General features: G+C 37.4%; 1 long non-coding RNA gene across 1 annotated transcript; it reads right to left on the reverse strand.

The window, feature by feature from the left end:
* Positions 1–6,348: 6,348 nt before the first annotated feature.
* On the reverse strand, positions 6,349–7,729 carry LOC134060110 (uncharacterized). Its single transcript, XR_009935133.1, has 3 exons — positions 7,660–7,729; positions 7,019–7,227; positions 6,349–6,845 (listed from the first exon to the last, which is right to left on the reverse strand). It is a non-coding gene; the product is annotated as an uncharacterized LOC134060110 (long non-coding RNA).
* Positions 7,730–11,588: the final 3,859 nt, after the last annotated feature.

Raw genomic sequence — 11,588 nt, forward strand, 5'->3', positions numbered from 1 at the left:
CCAATGTCATTTATTAACTGATTCTGGCTGTCAAATAGACGTCCAGATTATAATCTCGCAGAACGTCTAAATATTGCAACTAATGTTGGTTGTCTATAGACGTCCTGAACCAGGTCAGGCTGGACTATTGTCCCAGTGTCATTTATCAACTCATTTAGACTGTAAAATAGACGTCCACATCACAGCCTGGACAGACCACTGAGATATCAAATTGTTTTGGACGTCCATAGACGTTGCTTGCTCAGTGGGTTATGCGGGAGAGAGCTGACTCTGGCAAGATGGCCGCCAGATGTGGACGTCGACCTCTAATGGCCAGCAGTGTGGACATAGGGTGCCTCTCAACATGCCTCCTCGATCCTCGATGCTCGATCCTCGAGGGGGGTTCCCACTGACTAACACCGGATAGACTATCCCATTGTTTCCCCCCCATCATTCTTTATGTAGATCAGTGAGGATCGAGGCCCGAGGAGCGAGGGAGGACGTATAAACGCTGCATGAGAGGCACCTATAGCCTTTATTATACTGTATATCTGATGTTAGCTATAGTTTCAATGCATCTGTGTCATCGGGGTCAGAGTTCACATGCATGCTAATACAATGTGGAAGGCTTGCACATACAGGTAGTGACAGGCAAAGTGAGGTTTCATAAAACACTGAAACTGGTAGACCACAGTGACTGCAACTGGTTTCCACACCAGTTTTCTTCTTCTTAAAGGGAGAGTTTTCACTTCCCTGTTAGTCCTGCTTCATGTTGACTTTGCCACAAGTCTTGTCATCTTCACAGTGTTTCTAATCTTTTATTGGCCATAGGATACAATTCAGAATCATCATGAGACTTGAGTGTAATGCAGTTTTGAAACTCTATCTCACTCCCTCACACAGGTTTTATTCATCATTCATTCACTATATTTTCCTTCACTTGCTTTCTGTGTTCTGTCCTTTCTGTCTATTGTGTGTTGTTGGTGGGAGGTTATAATGTGCAGAATGAGAGGAGGGGATAGACTGTGGTTTTGGTTTGGTTTCCTCTGTAGGCTGTGAGCTGTATGTGGTAGGGGCTCATCAACTATTTCCTCTGTAGAGTATGTAGGCAGAGATGTTACTATTGCTGTGGAGACGCACTGTGCAATACAATAATAGTTTATGGTAACAAACATATCAAGTAGATATAATTAATAGCCTGACGAGCCAGACACCCACATCAAGATGTACAGTAGGGTCTGGGAACTCACCATAGCAGGGCTCAATCGGAGGGGTGGGATAAACGGTTGTCTTTCAAATTCTCTCTCCATTGCAGTTCGATAGCGCTAAACGAAACATCTTCTTGTTTTCAAGTAGCAGGATGCTTAGCGGTCGCAACTTCTGGTTGCAGGTCAGTCGTCTTATGTTAAGCCTGCCTACCAACAAAGTGATTAGTTCGGCCGTCGTTGAGATTCGCCAGCTCCCAAGTCAATGGAGAGTTGCTACTGTACTACGCCGGCAGCAAATTAGATTTGCTGCTGCGAGGGGCATCAAGATATCTAGGCTATATATTTAATACATTACATTAAAATTGATATCAAACTTTAATAAATACATACAGTAATTGAATTAAACCACAAACACTACCTGAGGCCTTGTTTACTATCTACAGTTTTTATTGAAATATAAAATATACCTGCGCTCAAAACATAATGCCTTCAGATCATTCACACAGCAGTGCAAATTAAAACACTACTCAGCAATCATTACACATTACATTGAAAAATGAAAAACACAGTGTGTATGGCTGGGGTGGGAAAAAAGGGTGGACGATTTTCAAAAACGTGTTTTAGCAATTGTGAAACACAGTAGTGAAAATGAGAAGTTACAGTCTACAAATTACAGTCTACAACCTAAAATACACTCAAATGCCCCAAAGATTCTGTCCAACCTAGCTCTGTTCAGCAACCTATTTGTACTTTGAGCTGAACTTGCTTATATTGGTTTCTGTTACATCATTAGAAATAAGTGTGTTTCACCTGAGTTGTGTTTAATGAAGCTTATGACATTTGTGTTTACCTTGTAGTTTGTTACATTGTGTTCTGCAACTTTTGATTACCACTATGCATCACAAGTGCAGTGCAAAATGTGTTTTATATTAAAACTCGTCATGACGAAGGAGTCGTGTGTTTAGACAACTGAGCATTTGGCTCAGAAAATAGTTTCAAGTTCTACATAATGAGGAGGTACAGTACTGTATTATTTGCAGTGTATTTATCTTACATTTGTAAGCTGAGTCACTGAAATAACAAAACCCAAAGCACCACGCAAAGACAATTTAGTTCATACCAGTGCAGTACAAGTTCATACCTGTGTCTACACCTATTTTAAGGACCTTGTGGCTTGTTTTTGGCTGTACATTGCAGCACAGCAGCAAAAGGTCTTTTGCTTCTACTTCCTCATTCACACTCACAGATGCGGGCAAAGCTACAATCAGCACCACATCGGATTGCAATTGCTTTCTTTATTTCATTTTCGTTCTTACTATGGCAAATATATGGATGTAATACACCACTGGGGAAGAAATGGATTTGCAAAAAACATGTCAAAACAACAACAGAAGGCCAATAATGTGAAACCAATTTGCACCTTAGTATGTATCTTCAGGCTTTCCTCTTTTTGACCCCTGCCACAAAGGGCACACACTTTCATTTCAGCAGGGCTGAAGTGTGATTCTGTCCACTGTTAGAAACACAAGGACAGTGAAGTCCTCGTTGGTACCATCTTTTGATCGTCTGTATATAAATCTTTTGACCCTCTTGGGACCCTTGTGTAACCTTCACTAATAACTCAAGTCATTTGTCTATTTTTCACATTCACAGGCGTTTGTCCCTCTGTTGTCAGTATTGCCTTGTTCTGACGAAATAGGTCTTTTTTTTAACACATTTTAGAGGCTGAAAAAAGGTGGTCCAATATGTATTGCTTGTACACCAACATTTCCCAACTATTCCTCATTCCTCAGCTATGAGGTTAATACAAGGGGGCAGTTAATTTGTTTTTGTTTTTTTAACTTGCATAAAACAATGTCTTGTGACTTATACACAATGCATCTAATACACAGGAAATGACTGTAATGTCTAACTAATTGATCTGTCAGTGAATTGATGAATGTTTCTCTCTGATTCTGCCATACTCGCACTCACATTCACTCTCACGCTTCTTCAAATGCAATGCATCTCTCTCTCTTCCACTTTTTTTGAATGTCCCCTCCCCTTATGTACTCTGTGGGGGAGGAAGGAGATGGTTTGACTTTTGTGAGTCACTTTCTCTCTCATCACACTCTACCATCTCTGTCAATCAGTAACCGGACAGCACACAGCATGGAGCTCTCCCCTCTGGGCCTGCTGCTCGGTGAGTTATGTCTGTGTGTGTGTGTGTGTGTGTGTGTGTGTGTGTGTGTGTGTGATAGATATACAGTGAGGAGCACATGTATTTGATACCATGCTAAAACAGGAATATAAAATCATCATTTGACAATTGATCTTAATGCCTTAATTAAAAAAATGAGTAAAAATCAAACCGCCAAGGACACCAATTTTCTTTGTGATTGAAGAATGTATCGTACATAGATAAATGTTTTCGTAAAATGCTAGGGGAAGGAAGTATTTGACCCCCTATGTAACCCTATGGGAATTTAACACATAGGGTTAACATAGGGGCAGGCAGATTTTTATTTTTAAAGGCCAGCTATTTCATGGATCTAGGATATTATGCATCCCGATAAATTTCCCTTGGCCTTTGGAATTAAAATAGCCCCACATCATCACATACCCTTGACCATAGCTAGAGATTGACATGGTGCTTTTTCCAGTAGGCCTATTAGGCTGTTTGATTTGCATTGAGCTCAATGAGCATCAAACAGGCTAATAGGCCTACTGGAAAAAGCACCATGCCAATCTCTAGCTATGGTGAAAGGTATGTAATGATGTGGGGCTATTTTAATTCCAACTGCCAAGGGAACTTTATCAGGATGCATAATATCCTGAATCCATGAAATAGCTGGCCTTAAAAAATAAAAATCTGCCTGCCCCTATGTTAACCCTATGTGTTAAATTCCCATAGGGTTACATTGGGGGTCAAATACTTCCTTCCCCCTAGCATTTAGGAGGAACATTTATTTATTTACGAAACATTCTTCAATCACAAAGAAAATTGGGGAGCTTAGTGGTTTTATTTTTACTCAATTTTTGAATTAAGACATTAAGATCAATTGTGAAATGATGATTTTATATTCCTCTTTTTAGGCAACTTTAGCATGGTATCAAATACATTTTCTCCTCACTGTATATTGCATTGTTTTTTTGTTTTTTTTTCAAGAAAGATAAAAACTGGTTTAAATGTAAAGATTTTTCATTATCATTTGAAGTGATTTTTTGTCTTCATGAAATAAAACATCTTGGAAACTCTCAGAGTACCACAACAGAGAGTCTGCGTACCACCAGTGGTACCCGTATTACAGTTTAAGACCCACTGTTCTTGGTAGACATAATTTGTGTTCTCAGAAGGCCCTGTTCACACTAGTCATTGGATTGCGTCTTGGGCAAATCTGATTGCAAGTGATCAGCCAAGACGCATTTCGTTCACACCAGTCTCAGCTGATCCCTTGCATTCAGATTTACCTGTAGAATGAATGTACCTTTAGAATTTAGAATGTTTATATAATGTTTATCTCACGTCATGGTCGAAGATGCATAGGACAGATTGAGCGTTCACACTACAGAACATATGTGGATACATGCGTCTTAAACCACCTCCACATGTGGTTAAGAACAATCAGATTCCAAACCGTTTTGGTCATTGTTCACACCAGTCTTTAGAACGAGACACTTGCAATCACATTTGCCCAAGACGCATTCTAATGACTAATGTGAACAGGGAGAGTTGTTTGGTGCATTCAGGGTGTTGCTGCTCCCAAACGTATTCTTCTGGTCAGATTACAATTTGTGCTTCAAATTATGTTAATTTGTTGTGAAACACCATCAAACACTATTAAGAAACCTGAAATAAAATAAAAATGTATTCTCACATAAGTATATTTTTCATAGATATACCATAAGAAGCTATTAATATTCAATAGCCATTTAGCATACTTATCAAACTACCAGGCGTTATTGTTCTTAGGAAACTTCTGTATATTATAGACACAAAAATATTATAAACATGAATTGCACAGCAAAATAAAAGCATACTGTATGCACCTTCCGACCAGAAACGTAGGAGTATATGCTCTCTGTCTAGGTATTCTCTGCCCACCATCATTTACTGCATAGCTCAAAACGGACAGTGTTCACATTTTCACTTCTGCTTTTGCTTGTGAGAGAATTTTACTATTTTGTATGCATGTTTGTATGAGGAGTGATGATTAAATGCTGATGTGAAATACTGTAGCAGTGGCTCAGGTGATCGTCATGGTGAGTGGAGATGATGATGAAGTACATTTTATTTTATACTTTCACTTATAAAAAAATCGGTAACACTTTGCGGTAAGGGTACATGAATTAGCATTAATTCATGCATGAATTAATGCATGAATCATGCATTAATTCATCCATGAATATATCATGAATCATTATGACTTAACATGAATTCACTGATTGTCATTAATGAATTCATGCATAAACAACTCATCATCTTAAGCATTAAGTACGGTTGGCACATCATCATGAATCATGATTGATCAAGCATGATCATGATGACTTTTTGTCGGACAAAATCGTGGACATCACGGTCATGGAGAAAAAAGAAAAGTAATAGCACATGAATTCATGTTAACTAAATGTTATGAATTATCATGAGTTAATTCATTAACTCATGCATTAATTATACATGAAAACATCATTAATTAACATGAATTCATTGTCTGTCATTAATGACATCAGGTATGGACAACAAATCATATTGAGCATTAGGTACAGTGGGTAAATCATTAACAATAATGATCAATTACACATGATCATGTTGATTTCTTGGTTTTTGAAATGTATTCCAAGGGGTAAGTAAACTATACATTAACTCATCATGAACTAATTAAGATCATTTTCAGAGAATATCGAATAATCCACATTGTTTAAATTAAGGCATGTCCTCATTAGCTAAGCATTACATTTTCATTAGTTAATCATGTCTGTGGCCCCTCAGGTAAAGTGATGAACAGGTTGTGCTTTAAAATGTGAGAATAAAGTTTGTAGTAATGCATGAATAGTCCATTTACATTAATTAATGGCGAATTGCTCATGAGTTAATCATGTTTGTGGCCCCTCAACTAAAGTGGTGAATAGGTGGTTCTTTGTTTGATGTGGCATTAAAGATGGCAGCACTGATTTTGAATTATTTATTTTATTGAATGAATACTGTAAACACATACAGTTAACAATACCATGTTCCTTTATATACTATTTCAAGTGGTTTGACTCTATGTTTTAACACTGTGTCTTTAACTTCACATAAAGATCCTGTCTAAAGGCAAAAACATTCTACAAACAACTCATAAAATTACACAACAAGAAAAAAACCCAAAATACTTTTGTAGATATCGAGCAAGGGTTCCCTCATCCTTCTTTTTAATGATCGCTGTAGCAGTGGGCTCCTGCTCGCAGAAGCTCCTGCAGTTCTCTGCAAATCGCTTTAGAATATCCTTTCTCTTAAAGCTAGCTCTGAGTGTTTTAAATACATCAGGGTTAGCTGCTGCTAGTTCAGCTATTGGGGCCTGGTAAACTATGGTGTTTCTATATACCGTTTCACATATGCTTCAGATTTGCTGATCCCCTACTTTTTGACCTTCATAAGTACCAGGTTGTAGCGGTGGATGGAGTGATCTGGTGTTTTCACTATAAGACAAGACAAAATACAAATTACTGGATGATTCAACTTAAACTGAACTCAGACGCACTGATTGACCGCTAACAGGTGTGTCTGGGTTCACCAAGGTTAAAATTATGGCAAAGCAAATTAATTTTGAACTTAATATCCAAAGAGAGTTTTTGCATGGCCGATTGCATACCTCTTGGTGTTTTGCCTCTTTTCTTGGCCTTTATGCGCTGATACGCTCTTCTTGCCCTTCTTGATCCCAGAGGAGTCCGAATCAGGCTCAGATGAGGATGAACTATCAGTGTCGTCTTCCTGCCTGCAGTTTCCTCTTTCCTAGGGCCTTTTCTAGAGGTGCGACATTGATGACCATCTCTCCTCCCTTCTGACTTCTTTGTGCTAGAGCTGTGGAAAAAAAAAGAATCAGTTGACAACGACAACCAATATAGCCTTTTTTTACATTGAAAGTCCTAAAATTGGCTTAACCATCTTTCAGTCTCTCACGGAGAAAACTCCGGTCCTCCGTTAGCATGTCAACCCAGTCTTTCAAGGTAGCAACCTCTTTCTGTAGGCCTTCAATTAGTTGATTAGCCTCCTGTAAAGCTATCTGCAGATTGGGGGCTTCTACAATAAATGAACGCCTCAAAAAAAAATACTGTATTTTCATTACATTTTACATTACATAATATAAATACTGTATTTCATTATTGGCTATCAACGCTTTTCATCTGAACAGAGATTAAACAGCATGTGATGAAAGAATGAAAGCACTCAAAAAAACGATTCAAAAACGATTCAAAGCTTTGTTAAATTTATTTGACTATAACACATGCTTACCATTTTCTTTAGCCTTTGTTCCTGCTGAGGTTTCTGGATGGTCCAACAGAAGTGGAAGCATTTCTATTCCTAGATTGAGCAAAAAGAAAGAACAACAGAATGAAGCCTTGACTCTTATTTAAACACAATGCCTAAGTGGCACTGGCTCCCCAGTTCTGCACTCTCTTTAAACTACAGTACTTCATAAATTATGATAGAGCCCCCTTTTTGGCAAGAAACATCTTCACTGCCCTGAATCCAAATATACCGAAGGTGAAGTATTAAAGTGATACTATTTACTATAATACAAAAAAGAAGCGCACTGACAAATATTCAGTAAACCTACCTTATTCCGGTCACATTGGCTTGAACAGATGTCTCTGGTAGGTCTTGAGGAGACTGCAGCTCAGGCTGGTCTGGATTGAGGATGAGTCAAGATTAAGATAACAATTTAAATATTTGTAAATATATATATATATATTTTTTTAAATAACTGTTCAACCTTGCTATCTATTCGAAGTAATTTTGCAAAATATTAATTTGTATCATTCTGAGATGGAAATCTAATCTATTTTGACTTTTACTTTAGCACACTGGATATGAATGAAGCTTATTTGGTTCAAATTCACAGACTAGATTGCAATGACATAGCTGTACTGGGCATAGGGCCAATAAGTAGGTCATATCAGGAGACTTCTTCTATTTTGATAATACTGAGAGGGGATGTTAACCTCACACTTTCAGATTTACCTGCTTAACATTACTTCAAGTTTAAAATTAACTTTAAGGCTACAGACCAATAGCACACTGCTACGGTTAACCAGCCCAGGTAATGCAATGTTAGCCTGAATGAACCTCAAACTACGGAACAGACAATGATGAAATCACTGTTTGTTTTACCCAATTTGAATCCCTCATAACTAATGTTGCGAGCCATAAAGTAAAAGCTGAAAAATTAGTACACAGCTTACTATACACATTAGAATGAAATAGTCAGCTTTCCTTTCCTTTCCTTTCCTTCCAACGTTACATTCACGTTAATGTGAGCTAGTTCTTACAAGCTAGCTCTAACGTTACTGCCTATGGATTGTAAAAAAACAAATAGACTTAGCAACTTGATACAACTAAACAAATCTGCGGATGTCAGTTTGCTCACCATTGTCATTCCTCCAGTGTGGTTGTAGGGGCTTTCTTTTGCCTCGTGTATCCATGTGTTAGTTCAAAGCAGGTTCAAAGCAAAGCCATCGATATCGATGGCTTTGGTTCAAAGCTCCAGAAAGTTGTACGTATGTTCAAAAACATGCGCATGCGTGGACAGGCGACTTCCTCAATGTAAACACGCATGTGCGCAAAAAGAGCGCTCTTCTTCCAGATGAAAAGAAACGACAGTAAAAGAAGAAACCTGGACTGCAGTTGCATTGCTACCCAAATTACTTTAGAAATAAACATATCAAGACAGGGAAGGCCAACCAAGAGGAGGACAGCTAAGTTGATGAAATGGCTACAGAAAAAAAATCTGTTCAAAAAAAGAAATAGCCTAGGCTACAACGCAAGTTGTGGCAAAATGAGATGACATTTAAGAAGAAATGAAAGCCTATAAGCTTCAACAGACCTCTACAGCCTACGTTATATGCAGTTGTTGCTTGACGGAAACAAACAAAAAAACCCTGCACATTTCATGGATCACTTTCGCACAGTAAGTGTCTACTTTCTGGCAGTTAAGTTTCGTTTTCTGCTTTGTAGCTCCATTGTACATTATAGGCTATTTTATAGGCTACTGCCATCTACTGCTCTAGAAATGCAACAACATATGAAAATGCGTAACTAAAAAGACTACATCTTTACATCTTTGGTGGGACAAAAAGGCAAATTGTGGGGGCATATAGTCTCTCTCTCTCTCTCTCTCTCTCTCTCTCTCTCTCTCTCTCTCTCTCTCTCTCTCTCTCAAGAAAACAAAATAAATATATATATAAATAGATATATAGATAGATAGATAGCCTACATACATACATGCATTATACATAGATAGCATGCATATGCATTATGTTATATGTTATAATAATATTATAAAGTATTATGAATACAGCTATTTATTAATTCTCCATGTATGTATTTATTTATTTATTTAGGGCATGCAGACATAAGAGCCGCTGAGGGAAGAGAACCACCAAGACTGTCAGATCAGGATCAATCTTTGAGAACTCAAGATGCAGTTTCATAGATTACATTTTGATCTCGGAAATTTGGGCTGTAGACATCTCACTGTGAATCAGTCAAGGTGGTTTGTTGATCCTGTAAGTGGAACTCATACTCAGCACTTGGAGAGAGCATGGTTAACACACAACTCAACAATTTGGCGATTGAGGGGGAACCAAAGTGCCAAGCTTTTGAAAGAGCATCTTGCAGTTATTGATTGGACTTATTGGCTTGGAAACAGGCATAAGAAAGGAACTCTTGGCCGTTTGCTGACGGATACTCGGGCCCAGTTTCCCGGCTAGCTCACATATCAGAAGTTCTCATGTATCTTACTTCATTCTCATGTACTGTATCTTAACTTCATTTAATTATTTTTGAGGTGAAAATAATTGACTATTTATTATATTTATTTGTATGACTGTTCGGCATAATTTTAATGAATTTTAAGATTTATCAGTCTGTAAATCATAGAATGTTTGAAATCCAACTTTAACAACTGCTTTTTGTCTGGTAGAGGGCCTTTCAAGTGATACAGATTGTTATTAAAGTATGTACACCTACAGTATTCATATCCTGTGGTGACTGATGGAACATACATACAACTTGTAAAAGTTCTCTAAATGCATGTCATTATTCACCACTTTAGTTGAGGGGCCACAAACATGATGAACTCATGAGCAATTCACCGTTAATTAATGTAAATGGACTATTTATGCATGACTATAAACTTCACGCATTTTAAATCACAACCTGTTCATCACTTTACCTGAGGGGCCACAAACATGATTAACTAATGAAAAGATAATGCTTAGCTAATGAGGGCATGCCTATATTTAAACAATGTGGATTCTTCGATATTCTCTGAAAATGATCTTAATTAGTTCATGATGAGTTAATGTATAGTTTACTTATCCCTTGGAACACATTTCAAAAACCAAGAAATCAACATGATCATGTGTAATTGATCATTATTCTTAATGATTCACCCACTACCTAATGCTCAAGATAATTTGTTGTACATACCTGATGTCATTAATGACAGACACTGAATTCATGTTAATTAATGATATTTTCATGTATAATTAATGCATGAGTCAATGAATTAACTCATGATAATTTATAACATTTAGTTAACATGAATTCATGTCCAATTACTTTTCTTTTTTCTCCATGACAGTGACGTCCACGATTTTGTCCGAAAAAAAGTCATCATGATCATGCTTGATCAATCATGATTCATGATGATGTGCCAACCGTACTTAATGCTTAAGATGATGAGTTGTTTATGCATGAATTCATTAATGACAATCAGTGAATTCATGTTAAGTCATAATGATTCATGATATATTCATGGATGAATTAATGCATGATTCATGCATTAATTCATGCATGAATTAATGCTAATTCATGTACCCTTACCGCAAAGTGTTACCAAAAAATCTCATAAAACAAATTATTAGAGAATTGTCTGAATTTTCATGAAAATTGTGTAGAGAACTCTGAGGAACTTGGATCTGTGTTTCTTTGTGTTCTAGTGCTGGTCTTGTGCTCCTACTCTGGACATGCTGCAGGTGAGAATGATTTGAGCTGCTCTGCCACCCAATTCATTCACCATAGTTTAGACAACGTTGGTGCAGAAATTACACACATTAAATGGCAACAGGTATTGCAAAAAAAACAGTGTACTTTCCCACCTGATCTTATTCATATCTGATACCCAGTCAGTAATACATATTTTGCCATGCACTCAACTT

The sequence above is a fragment of the Sardina pilchardus genome, chromosome 16, assembly GCF_963854185.1.
Source record: "Sardina pilchardus chromosome 16, fSarPil1.1, whole genome shotgun sequence".
In the NCBI taxonomy this organism is placed as follows: Eukaryota; Metazoa; Chordata; class Actinopteri; order Clupeiformes; family Clupeidae; genus Sardina; species Sardina pilchardus.